General features: G+C 43.5%; 1 protein-coding gene and 1 pseudogene across 1 annotated transcript in view; both read right to left on the reverse strand.

Annotated features, from left to right (window-relative positions):
• Positions 1-18,087, reverse strand: part of SLC24A3 (solute carrier family 24 member 3) — a 610,095-nt gene that overhangs the window by 108,517 nt on the left and 483,491 nt on the right. The window lies entirely within an intron of this gene.
• LOC150003121 (heat shock protein HSP 90-beta-like) lies at positions 5,146-7,964 on the reverse strand (annotated as a pseudogene).

Raw genomic sequence — 18,087 nt, forward strand, 5'->3', positions numbered from 1 at the left:
TTGCCTTTCGTCACATTGAATATTGTTTGCCAGTCCCTTCCTGCCTGCAAAGTGTCCTCTGAGAAATCAGCTGATAGTCCTATAGGCAGCCCCCTGTAGGCAACTCTCCACCTCTCTCTTGCTGCCCCCAGGACTCTCTATCTTTCACCTTTGGCATCTCAGTCATGATGCATCCTGGTGTGGTCCCCTCTGGGTCCAACTTGCCTGGGACCCTCTGTGCTTCCTGTATGTCCATCTCCTTTGTGAAATTTGGGAAGTTTTTCTCATTTTTTAAAATTCTTGCTTCCTCATTCTGCACTGGTTGACTGTTTTTTATTTTCTTCCTCATGTTCCAAATCATTGATTTGAACCCTGGTTTTCTTCCCTTCACCATTGATTTTGTGTGGATTTTCCTTCATTTCACTTAGTATAGCCTTCACTTCTTCTCTTATGCATTTGCCATACTCAAGCATATGTGTTAAGCCTGTGAGCATCTTTATCACCAATGTTTTGAATTCTGCATGTTAGGTTGTCTATCTCCTCACCTCTTAGGTTGGCTATCTCCTTGTCACTTAGTTCTCCCACTGGAACCTTGATCTGTTCCCCCTTTTGGGCCATACTTCTCTGTCTCCTCATTCTGACAGGCTCCTGTGTTTGTTTGCCTCTGCATCCCAGATAGAACTGTTGCTCCTGTTATGTTGTAAGGGGCGGAGCCTTAAGGATTCATCTGTACAGGGCGACCTGTTTCATCACGTTGTGGCGCTATGTGTGGGGGAGGGGTCTGAGAGGGTACAATGACACCAGCCCAGCACTTGCCCCTTTTCCAGACACCTCTCCCACTTCCACACTGGACTGGTGCCCCTCTAGCTGCTTCCCTGACTGTTGTTCCCAGAGTGGGTGGGTCTGCAGACATTCTAGGACTGTGGGGGTCCTTTAGAGAAGTGGACTCTGCTGAGACCGGCAGTTTCTGCCTCCACCCCAACCCCCACTGGCCTGCACAGTCAGAAGCAATGAGACTTGGTTTTCCCCAGTGCTGGGACCATGAGCTTCGAGGTCTGGTGAGGAACTGGGAATGCTCCCCAGGTGTCCCTCCTGACTTTTAAAAACATGTGACTGGGCGTTCCTCTGGCCCACCGCCACTGCTGGTGCCACTGCCACCACCACACTGCGTCCTTTCCTCCCTGGCTCTGCCCCTCCTACCTGTCTGGATGAGTATTTCTTCTTTATATTTTTGTTTGCTGGACTTCCATGTAGTTTGATTTTCTGGAACTTCTGCTTGTTTTTAGTTTTGAGCTAGTTGTATTCCTTCTTAGTTGTGGAGGGAGATGCAGCGTTTCTGTCTACTCCATCTTAGCCGGAAGTCCGGTAACATCAATTCTTATTCTTTCCATGTCTTTCTCTCATTTATGCCTTATCTCTCACCATCAATAAGGTTTCCCACTACAGAGCACTTTCAAATGTACATACTGGTTTTAAAGAGCTTTGAATTTAAGATGCTCAAGTGCAATCATTATCTCTTCAAGCTCCGCCTCACAAAAAACAAGATTGATGGCACACAGACTCTTAAGACTCCTGATTCATCATTTCGTTTATCCCAAAGGGAAAAGCATCACCACTTAATTGTATTTCTAACATGTTGGAAGTTGACCTGAAGTTAAAAAGATCTCTTTAAAGACTAAAGGTGACATGGGAAGGCTTTGCAGGTTTATACCCTGGATGTGCTAGGAGACACTCAAGGCTAGGCAGATTTTGGTGGGATTCCCATCTGCTGAATTAACATTGGAAATTATGGAATGAATCAGCCCAGGGGAAAAGAAAAGGGATCTCGTTTCTTTAAATATGCAAAGGAGGGCCTTTGGGGCTGGATGGTGTCTTATGACCCTTCTGGTGGCTTCCTAAATATTTTTTTCCTGAAGAATAAAGTGTCATAGGTATTTCCCACTCTCCTTCTTTTCCTTCTTGATCATCCTTCCTCTATTAAGACCTCCCTTTTGCCATAATTTAGTTGCACCCATAACTTATCACTCACATGACAAGCCATAATCAGAACTGGTCTTCTTTAAGGACTATCAATTGTCACTGGCCAATAAATAAAAGTTCCTTCTGTAAACTAAGTATGACACAAACATTAAACAGTTGTAGAGTTCCTTATCATTGATCTATAATCTAATGTACCAGAGGGAAGGGCTGCAGCCATAAGCAGTACCCCACAAAGCCTGCCCCAAAGTGGTTGGATTTTTGCTAAGTTGGTGCTCTCCAGCTATCTCAGTTGCATAAGAAGTTACTCCAAAACCTGACGGCGTAAGCCAACCATTCTCATGCTTACAGAGCCTGTGGATCCATAGGGAATAGCTTGCCTCTGCTGTAGTCAGCATCTGTTGGGGGGTGGTGGTGGTGCTTAAGGACTAGAGCCTGGAATCTTATGGAGATTTCTCATTCTCATATCTGGTTTCTGGGCTGGAAACATCTAAATGGCTGGGGTAGGAAATCTGGAGTTCCTGAGGCATCACTCTCTAGCTTGTATGGTCTCCCCAGTATGGCAGATTCAGTGCAGCTTGGCAGCTTGGCCTCTTTCATGGTGGCTCAGGACTCCAAAGATCCACATCCTCAGGAAGTAAGGGAGAGCTGGGGGGAGCCCTATTGCCATATGATCCAGACTGAAAAGCCATAAAATCTCACTTTGATCTCACTGTATTTGCTGAAAGGGAAGCATGAGCCAGCCCATAGTCAAGGAGAAGGCAACCAGATTCTATTGCTTGATGGCAGGAGCATTACAGAATTTGCTGCTGTGTTTTAATCCACTGCAGTTGGGCAGGAATAGGAAGAGGAGTGGGTACTGGGAAGCAGTAATGAGGAGTGGGCTGGGAGAACAGGTCTGCCCCAGTGGTCCAGTCTTTCACATTTGACCATTAGTTTTGTGGGAATCCTAGCCATTTGAATTCTCAAACAGTAAAAAAAAAAAAAACTGACTACAGGCCCCTTCTGGATCTGAGGATGGATCCAGGCATGCCTTGCTTCAGTGGGTTACTAGAGTGAAAGGGGCTGTGCCACGAGAATGTGCTCTGATTCCCTCTGAGAGAATGACAATTTCTGTTCTAACTGTCCTAGCGCATGCTTAATTCATGAGGTATTAACTCAGTTAATCCTTACCACAAGCCCACAAGGTAGGCATTACTGCTGTGCCCATTTTTTTCCAGATGAATAAACAGAGGCACAAGAGACATAAAAATACTTGCTTAAGATGATCTCGTTAGTACATGGTTATTATGGATTAAGTTGTGTCTCCTCAAAATTCATATGTTGAAGCCCTAACCCCCAGTACCTCAGAATGTGACAGTATTTAGCTACAGGACCTTGAGAAAAGAGAGTATGGTAAAAAGAGGTCATATAGGTGGGGCCTAATACAATGTAACTGGTGTTCTTGTTAGAAGAGGTGATTAGGACACAGGCAGGGACAGAGGGAGGACCATGTGAAAGCACAGTGGGAAGACAGATGGCTCTCTACACGTCAAGGAGGAGCCTTAGAAAGAACCAGTCCTCCTGACACCTTGTTCCCAGACCTCTAGCATCCAGAACTGTGAGAAAACAAGTTTCTGCTGTTTAAGTCCCCAAGTCTGTGATAATTTGTTATGGCAGCCCCAGCTAACTAATGCAGTAGTAATGCTGTTGGCGTGTGAGACGAGCCTGACTCTGGCCTGCATTCCTACCCATTCCACTGCTGGGGCTGGCAAATGAGAGAGCATTCCTTGGAAGTCTCCATCAGTGACACCTCTTCCCTAATTTTCCCCACCACTGGTAACCAGTGTGTTTTAAAACAGGCTAGCATTCCTTCCCTGAATATGTCAAGGTGATGCTCAGTTGAAATGTTAGGAGGAGAAGCCAACTCAAAGTGAAGAAGGAAAAAAAACAAGCACACCTCAAATGTGATAATTTAAAATAGGATAAGGGGAATTTTAAAGCTCCCTGGGATCTGGCTTGGAAGTTGGAGATCAAGAAGAAAAGTTCAACAGCTCCACAGAGCTTCCCTGTCTTCATTACCCTGTAGTTATATGTAACACGAAGCCTCATATGAACCTGGGACCAAAAATTCTCTCTGGGACACCACTGCTGTTTTTATGAAATATCTCTTTTTACTGCTGTGACCCAAGCCGCAAGTGTATGGGGCTGGGGTTGGTGCAGTGAGGATGTAAGCCTGGGGTGGTTTGGATACAGATTGTGAATGGCTGATTCCCTGGGATAGCCCCAGGCTCTTGACCTCAAAGAAGGGCCCAATCTGCTGTCCCACAGTCAGTCTTGTTTTGAACAGCACAGGTTTCCCCACCACTTGCTCTCCCAGACCTGCCCTGAAACAAATGTCATGGTTAGTGTCCCTTGTGTCCCTATGAGAAGACCTCAATGCCAAGACCAGCTCCACTGAATATCTCAAAGCTCCAGACTATGGCAGTCATGGACACACATCCAGGCCCTTCTTCCAACTCTTCACCACCCCCAGCCAGTGATGGAAGCAGTCTTGAAGTGGCATGATTTCACCTCCCTCCCTCTTCCCTTCATAGGTATTGAACCCCCCAAACCATCTTGCACCAAAAACACAGTCTCAGTGTCTGCTTGAAGAAAGCCCATCTGGTGACAGCACATACTTAATTCATTTAAAATTTCTAGACTCTGACTTGCTCTCTCCCTGATAGATTAAAAAAGATAAAAACAAAACACAAACCAAACTAAACCAAACAACAACAAAACCAACTGGATAAGAAATTAAAGTACTTGGTGGGAAAGATCCTCAGGGGTCTGTTCAAAGATAAAGCTAATGACCACATAGTTTGTGAAATTAAAGCTTAAAAGATTATGGCTGCAAAAAGGGGATTATGGCTTGGACGATGAGCAAATACATGAGGTTTACTAATCAAAACACATGCGCATGCGAACACACACACAGACACACACAAACACACACACACACACCAATCCACCAGCAAATTTAAATTTGGGTTGTTAGGTGCGAATGCAGTGGATTTTTTTTTTTATTTTATTTTTTAATTTTGCATACTTTAATTTCAGAACAAAATTAAAAAAACAATACACGACAAATTCAAGCCTGATACCAACTGAGAAGGGAAGGCTTGAGACCCTTGTAAACTGCCTTAGGCAAAGACAGGAGAGAGAAAAAAACCCCACTGAACAGCAGAGGAAATCAGGGGGGCTAGGGCCACTCGGGGCTGCTGGGGGAGCCATATAGACACTACACAGGACAGACACAAGGTCTGCAGGTAGAAACTCTTAATCTACTTCTTCCATGCGAGAAGCATCCTCATCACCCTCAAGGGGGGCAGATCTCATCAGGAACAGCAGCACTGGGTCCTTCTGCTGTCACTTCATCTTCATCAATGCCTAGGCCTAGCTTGATCATGCGATAGATGCGGTTGGAGTGGGTCTGGGGATCCTCAAGTGAGAAGACAGAAGAGAGCAGGGCAGTTTCAAACAACACCACCACAAGATCTTTGACAGCCTTGTCATTCTTGTCTGCCTCTGCCTTCTGTCGTAGTTTCTCCACAATGGGGTGGTCGAGGTTGATCTCCAGGTGCTTTTTGGCCATAATGTAGCCCATTGTAGAGTTATCACGAAGTGCCTGGGCTTTCATGATATGCTCCATATTAGCTGTCCAGCCATAGGTGCTAGTCACCATACAGCAGGGCAAAGACACAAGCCTATTGGAGATTGTCACCTTCTCAACCTTCTTATCCAAGATCTCTTTCGTGTGCTCACAGAGGTTCTCAAACTTGGCCTTGCTCTTCCATTTTCTTCTTCTCTTCATCCTCAGGAAGCTCCAGACCCTCCTTGGTAACCAAGACCAAGCTCTTCCCATCAAACTCCTTGAGCTGCTGTACACAGTACTCATCGATAGGCTCCATCATATTATACTACCTCAAAGCCCCGCTTTCACACTCGCTCCACAAAAGCAGAGTTGGCAACTTGCTCTTTGCTCTCACCAGTGATGTAATAGGTGGACTTCTGGGTCTCCTTCATGCGAGAAACGTATTCCGAGAGAGAAGTCATTTCATCTCCAGACTGGGAAGTATGATAGTGCAGAAGCTCAGGAAGGCGTCGCTGATGAGTCGAGTCCTCATGTATTCCGTCGGCAGCCGTCCGTCTCAAGAGACGATAGTGTAGCTTCTTAAGAGTCTATCTGCACCGCCGAGAATGGCTGTGCAGTCCGACTCGGGAGTGACACGGTATCTGTCTCCTCCCGTGTTGAATCGACATCTTGCGATGACGCTGGAGTGTCCTCTCCAGTGAAGCTGAAGCTACAGAGCCTGGGCAGGGTGATATGGAGGGTCTGCTGTTGCCCATGCAGCAGACCCCCCCTCTCTTCGCAGCTGAAGGGCCCAAGGGAAAGACGGAGTCAATACAGCTTGGCTTCAGGTGCGCCGCAGGAGTTGCCGGTGTTGACTACAACGTCAAACCGCCTTAGGGACTCCGGCTCCGGATTTTCTGTCGGGGTTTACTCCCTTAGCCTTTCCCCTGAAGAGGTATGCCGCAAGGCAGCGGAGGTTTTTTGGAGTCAGAGTTTTCCTTCTCTGATGTGCCCTGACTGGAAGATCGAACCAGCGACACTTAGCTCGCAGGCCGACGCTCAATCCACTGAGCCAAACCAGCCAGGGGCACATGGATTCCAAGCTTTAGGTTTTTAGAGAATGCCTCATAGAATTTCTTATAGTTCTCCTTGTCTTCTGCCAGCCCAGAGAAAAGCTCAAGGCACTTCTTAACAATGATTTTATGAATGACCTTCACGATTTTGCTCTGCTGGAGAATTTCTCGGGAGATGTTCAGGGGCAGGTCCTCAGAGTCTACCACATCGTGGATGAAATTGAAATACTCTGGTATCAACTCATCACAGCTGTCCATGATGAACACTTGGCGGGCATACAGTTTGATGTTGTTGTTCTTTTTCTTGTTCTCAAAGAGGTCAAAGGGAGCCTGACAGGGAATGAATAGCAATGCCCTGAATTCCAACTGACCTTCTATAGAGAAGTGCTTGACTGCCAAGTGATCTTCCCAGTCATTAGTAAGGCTCTTATAGAACTCTCCATACTCCTCCTGGGTAATGTCATCAGGGTTTCTGGTCCAAATGGACTTGATCTTGTTTGGTTCTTCATGATCAATGTATTTCTCCTTAATCCTCTTTGTTTTCTTTTTATTATCCTTAGCACTATCATCCTCCTCATCTGAGCCCACGTCTTCAATCTTGGGCTTCTCCTCATCATCTTTATCTTCCTCTTCTTTCTCCCCTTTCTCCTCCTCTGCTTCATCATCACTGATTTCTCTCGTTCCTTCTCCAAATAAAGGGTTATGGGATAACCTATGAACTGTGAGTGCTTCTTCACCACTTCTTTGACCCGTCTCTCCTCTAAGTACTCTGTCTGGTCTTCTTTGAGGTGAAGGATCACTTTGATACCCCGGCCAATGGGCTCACCGTGGTCAGCTCGCACAGTGAAGGAACCCCCATCAGAAGACTTCCAGGCATACTGCTCATCATCATTGTGCTTTGCGATCACTACTACTTTCTCTGCCACCAGGTAGGCAGAATAAAAGCCAACACCAAACTGTCCAATCATGGAAATGTCTGCACCGGCCTGAAGAGCCTCCATCAACGCTTTTGTGCCAGACTTGGCAATGGTTCCAAGATTATTTACAAGATCAGCTTTGGTCATGCCAATGCCTGTGTCTACCAGAGTCAAGGTGCATTCCTGGGAGTTAGGGATGATGTCAATTTTCAGCTCTTTATCACTGTCCAACATAAAAAGGACAGTCAGGCTCTCATAGTGTATCTTGTCCAAGGCATCAGAAGCATTACTAATCAACTCCCGAAGGAAAATTTCCTTGTTAGAGCAGAAGGTGTTGATGATGAGAGACATGAGCTGGGCAATTTCTGCCTGGAAGGTGAAAGTCTCCACCTCCTCCTCTCCATGGTGCACTTCCTAAGGCATCTTCAGGGTGAAGAGATGCAAGTACTAGAGAACAGGGTCTGTTTTCAGCTCACACACCTTAAAACAGCGTGCACAGGGTTGACTCGAGAGCGCAGTGGATCTTTTGATATTCCTTGAACACTCCTACTAATTCAGCCTCATTATTCATTATCAGTCTTAATGTTTGTGACAGTGATCCAAGTCATGAATCTTCCTGAATGAACAGAAGCAAGGTCACAGGCAGCTGCAGAATTGGTGGTATTTTAATCAGAATCCATTTGACTTCCAGAGGGGCCCTAGAGTAACCGACTGTACTTTTCTGATTCTACAATTTTTGCTGGGTCTTTGGTTACTAAGAGCCTCTGCTGTGTATCATGCACTGGATGGGACACAAATCTGAGCCATAGCACTTGCTATCCCCATGCCTGTAGGCTGACTTGTTGACCTAGAAGAGCATGTGCAAAATGGATAAGAAAAGCAGAATGGGATCAAAACCCAGGTTCTGTGGTAAAGATCAATGTCTGAATGGAGGAGAGCCTGTGGCAGTATGGGACAGCTACTAGGAGAGGAAGGTATTCCTGCAGAAAGTACATTCTAGAAGAAAGATACAGCACTGGGCAAGAGTTTAATAGGTCATTATTACTGAACATTTTGTATGTACCTAGTGTCATTCTCAGTACATGTATTAATTCATATAACTATTTTTTTTCAGATTTAATGTGTTTTATTGATTAAAATATTACATTTGTGCCAATTTCCCTTCCCTCTGCTCCCCTCCACCCGGTGGCCCCCCTCCCTCCAGTTGTCCCCCCCTTTTAGATTATGTCCATTAGTTGTGCATACAGTTCCTCCCAACCTCTCTCCGTCTATTCCATTCCCTCCTACCTTGATCCCCAATTCCTATATCATCTCCCTCCCTTTCCCCATTCCCCCTCCCTGTTGACCTCCCCCCAATATGCTTCCCGTACCCACAGTTCCTTTCCACTCTCGTTGCCTATTTAGTTTGCCTTTGTTTCATCTCCTTAGCTTCTGTTTTTTAAACCAGCCCCTTTAACATCTCATATAACAGTGGTTTGGATCTAATGAACTCTTTCAGTTTTATTTTGTCCTGGAAACACTTTCTCTGTCCTTCTATTCTGAATGACAATTTCGCTGGATAGAGTATTCGTGGTTGTAGGTTTTGGATTTTCATTACTTTGAATATTTCTTGCCAGTCCCTTCTTGCCTGTAGGGTTTCCCTTGAGAAGTCTGCTGATAGTCTAATTGGGACCCCTTTGTACATAATTCTTTTCTTCTCTCTTGCTGCTTTTAAGATTCTCTCTTTATCTTTAATTTTTGACATTTTGATTATAATGTGTCTTGGAGTGGTTCTCCCTGGGTCCAGTTGTTTTGGAACTCTCTGTGCTTCCTGGACCTGTAAGTCTATTTCTTTCCCCAAGTCTGGGAAGTTCTCCTTTATTATATTTTCACTCAATTTTTCAAGTTCTAGTTCATCTTCCTCGCTCTCTGGCAAACCAATGATTCTTATGTTGGGCCTTTTATAGCTGTCCCAGAGGTTTCTGATCCTCTCATCGTTGCTTCCCATTTCCTCTCGCTGCATTGGTTGACTGCTTGTTCCTTCTCCATATTCCGGTTTGTTGAAATGAACTCTGGATTTTTTTTCCTCACCATCTGTCTTGTATGCGGTTTTGTTCCTTTTGTTATGAAAGTTTTTCGCTTCTTTCTTATCTTTTTCCTGCTCTTTTGTGAATTCTGTAAGCCACCTGATAACAATGGCCCAGAACTGAGCCTCTGACAGGTTTCTTATCTGTTCATCTGTCAGGTTCTCTATCTGCTGCCTGGTGAGCTGTGTCACCGGGATTTCTATAGTTGTCTGCCACATTTTGACAGATGCGTTTTGTTTTCTTGGGCCGGCTGTCGGGGGCAGTGCCTGTGTACTCGTAATGACCCAGCCACCGGCGCCGTTTGGCGTCACAAGTCAGCGACCGGCGCCTGTCTGCGACCTATTTCGCAGCCCTGTGGTGCTTTCTTTCTCTCTTTGGGGGCGGGGGTCCAAAATGGATTCACACAGTTATTCAGCTAGGAGACTGGGATCCGTCCTCCCGCCCCCCTGGGCCTCACTGTTCAAGGCGATGCGGTGGCCGCTCTCCCCAGCGCTGGGGTCGCGCACTGCCAGGGGCTTGACTGCCGCCGGGATTTTTCGCCGCCCTGCCGCTCCGCAAACAGCTTTGCCCTCTTTAACTCTTACCTGCCCGAATGGCACCGCTGGTTTATAACTTCATATGTTGGGCTTCCGTGTAGTTTTATTTTCTGGAATTTCTAGTTATCCTTTGTTTTGAAGTAGTTGTATTCCTCTCTAGTTGTAGAGGGAGACTTAGCGTGTCCGTCTAAGCCTCCATCTTGGCCGGAAGTCCCCTCATATAACTATTTCAGTGACCTCATAAGGTAAAAACTATTATCATTAACCAACTTTATAGATAAAGAAACTGGGTCATAGAAAATGTAAGTAATTTGCTCAATGTAATACAGGTAACAAGTGGCAGAGATAAGATCCAGTCCCAACAGTCTGACTCCAAATTCCAAGCTCTTAATCATAGTCTCAATCATAATCTTTTCAAGATGCCACTCCTGCCAACCCTACAGTTCTACAGAAATGGTAATAAATATAAAACTCAATTTTCTGCCTGACTACCGACCCTGAGGGAGGTTTCCAGACTCAGGGGGATATTGTAGACAGATTGGGTTTTAGAAGTATCCAAGGTGGCAGTCTACGTTCTAAATTTAAGTCTAAATTCTAAGAGAGTTTGGCTGTCAGGAGTTCCAGGTCTCCTAGGAATACACAGTATCATGGGAGAAACCTGTGGGAAGCATCATCCTGGCCCAAGTACTGTGATGAATTTCAGAACACAACAGCTAGGGCAGTCAGTTCATCACTTCTCCTTCATTCAAATATCTGAGATGTATATTCTCATCCTGCTACCTACCAAAATATGACCGACATTCATGGTGGGTGGCATTGGGTCACCTACTATAGGTCTATTTTCATCAGCAGTCTTATCTCCAATTTGGATAAAGACCAGTCTTCACTGAAAGCTCACCAGGTGCAAGTTGCTGCCACCCTCATCACACCATCAGATCTGTGAACATGCACACTGGGAGACAGAAAGAAAGCACTGTAGTGCAGGAGAGAATAGATTATAAAAGATGTCAGCAGCCTGCGTGAAGCTAAATAAGGGTGGTGTGAGAGGGATGAATGCAAAGAAACTCGCACCTACATATATAGAACATGGTTGTACATGGGAAACATACCCAGAGATTAGAAGTGCTCAAAAGTTTCTATGAGCCCAGAGTGAATGCCAACTGCTAAAGAGTTCAATGTAGGCTCCAGAAGCCTGAAAGGCATTTTTTGTGATAGGCAAGAGGTCAATATCTCCTCATGTTCAGCCTTGGTCATTCCATACTTAAGTGAACAATATCCCCCAGGTCTGGAACCAACACCGTGATGGAGACATTGATCATGCTGGACCATCCAGAAGAGAGACTGGTATCTTGAGGTCAAGTTCTAGAAGAACAGCTGGGTGAAGTTTCTGCCATAAGTGGAAGTGAAGCCTGAGAGTCAATCTGAGATATGGCTTTCATTACTGATTAATCAAGAAATGTGTTTTGCTTTGGCAGAGAAGGCAGAAATGGGACCAATTGTCACATATTCCAGGGAGGGAGACTGAGCACATTACCATAATAGGGAAGTCTTCCAAAAATTAATAGAAGGAGTACCTCGCAAAATGGTAAGCTCTGTATTAGTAAATGACAAACCATTGGATGGACACTTACTCTATCAATTAGTTGCCCAATGGATACCAAGCACTGTTCACGTACTGGGGATACAGTAGGAAGTAACACTGATAAACTTACCTGCCTTCATGACACATTCAATTGTAGGAAGGTTTATAATAAATAAATATTAAATTGCATGGCATGCTCTATGGTAAAATGTACTATGGAAGAAAATAAGGCAGAAAAGGGGGATTGAGAGTTCTGGGTGGAGATGTGTGTGAACCTTTTAGTAGGATGACCAAGGAAGATCTAATGAGAGGTAACATTTGAATAATGCATGAAGTGCATGAAAGAGTGAGTGAGTGCATGTCTGGGGCAGGAATGTTCCTGAAAGAGGGAAGAGCAGGTGCAAATGTAGGAGAGTTTTGTGTGCTTGTGAAGCAGCAAGGAGGCTGTGAGGCTAAAGGGGATAGAGTGAGGGTGAGTTGCAGGAGATGGAGTCAGAAGGCCCTTGAGGCCATTGTTTGATTTTTACTGAGTGTGATGGGGTCTTATTGGAGGGCTTAAGCAGAGTGGCAATATGGTCCACAGTAGACCCTCATACATCATGCCGGCTGTTCTGTGGGGCATGGAGCTGGAGAGGATGAGGAAAGTAACAGGCAGACCACCCAGGAGCCCAGTGCCTCATCCTGAGGAGGGACAAGTAGGCTCATCCATGTGGCAGCTGTGGGGTTGGTGAGAGGTGGTTGGATTCTGGATGTATTCTGAGGGTAGATCCAACAGGATTTCCTGATAATTTAGACAAGAATATGGGGTGATGCCAAGGTTTGTTTCAGGCACTGGATGTATGGAAACACCATTCACTTACATGTGTAAGACTGTCAGAGGAGCAGATTTGTGGGAAGAGTCAGGAGTCCAAGTTTAAACATATCTGAGATGTTCTGTAGGTGACTGGGGAAGGAGTCTGAAATCATTAGCATGTGGGTAGTATTTAAAGCCACAAACTTGGCTCTGGCCAGCGTGGCTCAGTTGGTTGGGTGTTGTCTCAGGAAATGAAAGGTAACAGGTTTGATTCCTGGTCAGGGCACATATCTGGGTACGCAGTGATGGCTCATGCAAGAGGCAACCAGTTGATGTTACTCTCTTACATCGATATTTCTCTCCCTTTCTTTCTCCCTCCTTTCCCAAATAAATAAATAAATAAATAAAAATAAAGTCATAAGCCTGAAAGTGAGTGTGGAGAGCAGAGAAATGGTCAGAAGACAGAGTACTCCAGTGTTTAGTTCAGTGGGGAGATGAGGACAAACCAACCAGAGAAGCTGAGAAAGAGCTGTGGGGATATGGGGGATGAGGTAGGACCGTGTGGAGCCCAGAAGCCAAGAAAGAAAGTGTTTCTAGGAGTGAACAACTGTGCTAAGTGCTGCTATCATATCAAGTAGGAAGAGGGCTGAGACTCAGCCTTAGATTTAGCTATGTAAAGGTCATTGTAATTTGAATGAGAACAATTACAGGGAGGCAAAGGGGCGCAAGCATGATTCAAGTGGGATCAAAGTCCCACTCAAAGGATACTGTAATGGGAGCAAATCTTGGACTTAAAAATCCATAATATCTCCTTTTAAACCTCAAGATTCTACAGTCTTATTTTAATTTTGGGAGGTCTGGTTAGTGGAAGGGTGGTTGAAGAGGAATAAACTATCCCAATTCCTGAAGGTCAGAAAAGCCTTTGGAAAATATATGGCCTTGACCAAAGGCTCAGCAGCAGTCAGGTATATTCCCCATGTCAATCCATTCTGAGTCCCAGCTGTATAGAGCAGTCATTTGTTTGATAGCACACTTCTGAGTGCCTACTCTGTCTCTTTTGTCTTTCTTTTCCCCTCTTCTGCCAGGGTTTCTTCAGATTCAGTACCAAATGTATTCTTTATAGTCTCAAATCTTTGAGGTTTACTTTTGTGGAATATAAAACTGGATATGGGAAGAAAGGCTCCAAGGTTTGGTGTCCCTAGATTCTGTGTCATTTCCTCTTCATGGCCATCCTTACCAGCAGGCAGGACAGGTAACTAGCTGCCTAAGGTACTTAAAGTTGCAAAGGGTGGGGTTTGCATGGATGGGGGCCCCATCTAGCTTTACATTTCTGTCTTTAGTCAAAGTCTTATTATCAGTGAAATCAGTGGGGTGGGCTAGATCATCTCTAAGGCCTATTTCAGCATTAATGTTCTACATCTTGAAAAATAGAAAAAGCAGCCAGAAGATCCCAATGTAGCCCTGTGTAAATGAAATAATATTTGGTAAAAAACAGAACAAAAGTAAAAAAGATAAAAAAGAATGGGAGAAAGAGGAAGAGGAAGAGAATGGGAAGGAGGAGGAGTAGGAAAAAGGAGGAGGGAGAAAGAAGAAAAAGGAAAGAAAAATAGAGAAAAATACTAATTTTGGGGAAAAGCTTTATTTAATTGGAATTGGGACAATTGACTATAGGTAGCTAGCTCATTAGAAAAACAAATGAGCAGTTTTCTACCCGAGTTCCCTGGTATTCAATCCAACACTGGCACATTGACTCAGTGACTATAAATTGAGTATTCTCAGTTATAGCTCAGACAAATAGATGCTTGTTCAATTTGATGGCAAGCACTGCAAAATTCCAGTTACTGTTACACTTCCACCAACTCCCAGAAATATAGAGACCCCAAACCAAATGCTTTTTGACCTCAAAATCTTTTTTTCAGAGAAAGAAACTTCTCCCTTGATTTAAACATAATAAACCTGGAAATAACTAGGGGAGGAAAAAGATGCCTTCATGTAAACTCCTTGAATTGAGGGTAAATTGCATAGGTAAAAAAGGGTTATACTAAGATTTTATCTTGAAATATACAGACATACTATTTTCTTAAAAATTTTTGTTCTAACCACATCTTGCTTGCCATGATGAATGATGGGAGAAGAAAGCATTGATTGTTCCTTGGTGTAATTTCCCCATAAAATGGTAGAAGTGCAATGAGATAACACTCTCTACTTTATGTTTTATTTTCCCATAGTCATAAAGAGAGTTTTGGGAGAAATAGGCAAGGGTTTCATAAAATTTTCCAAGTTTCTGTCCTAATCTTTTAATATTTGAATCATTCTCTTTGGAAGGATGTAGGACCCATGTCATCGTTTTTGTCATATTTTCTATCTCAACTGTGAGATCTGCACTTATTAATGCCTTTTTGTGTGAGATGTGAACAATTCTCTAACATATCAACTTCATGAACTTCACATTTTTATGGGATGGTACAACATCCAACAAATAGCCGTCAACTGGACAAAGAGACTGATGTAATGGATGGGAAGAGATGCTATCGTTAAGAAGGGAAAGATGTATGAAGGTGGCCCAGTTTTTTCAAGGGCTCAGTTTATTATTGAATGTTGTATTTTGACAACTCTGCTTCCTCATGCAACCTGCTAACAGCAGGGACTCAGATAATGAATATTGTATGCAGATCAATGAGGACCCCTGGCTCCATTATACAGCACACTCTCTTTTTGTCCACTTAAAAAACATTGTTATTTTCTCTTTAAAGCCTTATTGTGACATGGTGTTTTTACAGACAACAAAAGCATATCTGGAAAATGAAGCAAATGTTGCTAATCTGCAAAGATATTGACTTAGTCATGCTTCTTCACAGAACTATATGTGATGACATGAGAAGACACCAGCAAATGGCACAGGTACCAAAGGACCAATTTTAACTCATGTTGTAGAATAATGGGTTGGGATCTTGAAAACTACAATTTATTTGACAATAATCATTTACCAACCTGTAACTTTGTATTGCTTGTTGCCTTCACGTGTATTTAAGTCTTATACCATTAATTAATATTCTCACATTTATGTATTTTCTCTACACCCTCATCCACTGTATCATCATCACCAAAAGAAACAAATATCAGAAAAATGAGTTTGAACAGACAAGTTCCAGAGACAATGAGAGATAATCATCTGCAGACATGAAAAACAAAATAAAACTGAAAGACTGCCACAGGAGTTTGAAGAAAAGATTAGGTCCACTGGTGAAATCTGGGAAGGTTTCTTGTAGGAGATGACATTAAATATAGCCTTAAAGAACAAAAATGACTCGCACTTCCAAAATTGGGAGATTGTGTGGAGTGAACAGAGATGAAGAAGTACATTCCAGCTAGGAGTTACAATCCACATGTAAGCACTTATACAGGACTAAGAAAATGAGGGGCAGACATAATGAGCAGCTCACTTCTGCTATGATTTTCAACCTTTTTCATCTCATGGCACAGACAAACTAATTACTAAAATTCTGTCGCATAATAAAAATATATTTTTGCTGATCTGACAAAAATTTGGTATAATTTTTATTCATTCACACTTGATGGCTATTATGTTGGCTATTGTCATTTTTTAACTTGACAATCTAAGGGAAAAGAGGTCAGTGAAGGTCAACACATTGGATGCTTTAATGGGCTTGTAAAAGAATGGGAAGAATTGATCAGATCTAACAACACACTGGATGTGGAGGATCTGTCATAAGACTGAGGCTTAAAGTGCAAATGGCAGGAACCAAGGGATACACTCAGTATGCCTAAAGAACTCAGGTGGGATGGTCTTATAGTTAATTTTATATGTCAACTTGACTGGGCCATTACATGCTCATGTGTTTGGTTAAACATTATTCTGAGCATTTCTGTGAGGCTGTCTCTGGATGAGATTGCCCTCCCCAATGTGCCAGGCCTCATCCAATCTACTGAAGGCTTGAATAGAATAAAAGGAAGAAAGAATTTTTTTTCTTTGCTTGTTTGTTCTTGTTTTTAGACTCTGACTCAGACTGGTACATACACCAATGACTCTCATGGTTCTTAGACCTTTGGACTTGGACTGGAACTGTACCATAAGCTTTCTTGGGGCCTCCAGCTTGCTGAATCACCATGAAGATATCAGGACTTCTCAGCCTTCATAATTATCATGTAGGCAATTTTAAATTTTATAAGTTATTTATTTAATAATTTATTAATAAATTAGTTTATTATTCATTTTATAAATAAATCAATATCTGTTAACACACACATGCTATTAATTCTGCTCTTTGCGGAAAACACACAAATAAAGACAGTGTGTCAACGAACAGAGCAATTAGTTAAAGGTTTGGATCTTGAATTAGAGGCCATCCCAGAAGACGCAGGCTGAAAAGGTCTAACAGCCCATTTGCAAACTAAGTCCTTAGGAAGAGAGAAAAGTCAAGGTCGAGGATAAGATTGAGATCCTCACAGAAGGAGACTTAAATCATGAAATCAGGTGAATTTGTCCCATATAAGGTGGGAAGATGGAACTAAGGGCAGCTCTGTGGGGGAGAAATGTCTCCATTTGGGGGTATGAGGAGTTTCAGGAGGAAGAAAGCGTTTTATGGAGTAGAATAGTTAAAAATGTCTGATCAGCAGGAAAAACTCACTGGATTTGTGCCCAAGGAGAGATTTTTTGGGAGTTTGAATAATTGGTTCCAACTGGGGAGAGGTGTCAAGAGAAGGAGGCATCATCTGTTAAAGGTTCTCAAAGTAGATCTTTGAGTTGACTCATCTTTCTGGTGGCTTCTTTGAAGATAATCGTGTGTACCCACTCAACTTGTCCATTTCCCCTTCATGCCTACCTGTCTCGGCTCATGAAAGGGCCTGAGGGGCTGCAGAGAGAGTCCGGACTAATAGGTGAACCAGGTCTAATGCACAGCTTGGTCACACACTGTCCACATACATGCTTTAAGTGCCGAAGGAGGCAGGGCTTGAAGCACAGCAGTGGGGTTCAGTTCATGTCTGACAGTTACTCGCTGAGGGGTGTGGGTAAGCCACACCCCCTTCTATATCAGTCCACCCAAATGCCCTGGTCATTCTGTGGCTTGTGACCTCCCCTGGCTTTCTTCCTGCTCCATCCTTACTCCTACAATCCCTGTGTCCCTTTGATCTCCCTCCTTCACAAGAGGGATGCACAAATGCTTTCTATTTACATTTATGGAGAGAGAGGAAGTTAGTTAGCATACTTCCTTGGGTTCTAAAAATTCACTCATCAAAGTCAGATGAATACCATTTGTGAAGTAATAGTTCAGATCCAAATTTAGTGAGAGGTCTTACTTAGAGCTTTATTGGAGCTTAAAATCCCCATACAATAAATATGTTTCTGCATTTCAACACCAAACAATTTTTAAATACTCTGAGCTATGGAATAAAAACAACATCAATACCAACTGCTATTATTCCTGTTGTAAGAAGCTCACTTAAGTGATATGTCCCCTCCTCTGTTTTGGAAGTCCTAAGCACTCAGTAAGCAGTAACTATAAAAGTACAAGTCCACACATACTGGCCAGCAGCAGTCATGTTCTTC

Source organism: Furipterus horrens, unplaced genomic scaffold (assembly GCF_987537825.1).
Source record: "Furipterus horrens unplaced genomic scaffold, mFurHor1.1.pri manual_scaffold_8, whole genome shotgun sequence".
In the NCBI taxonomy this organism is placed as follows: Eukaryota; Metazoa; Chordata; class Mammalia; order Chiroptera; family Furipteridae; genus Furipterus; species Furipterus horrens.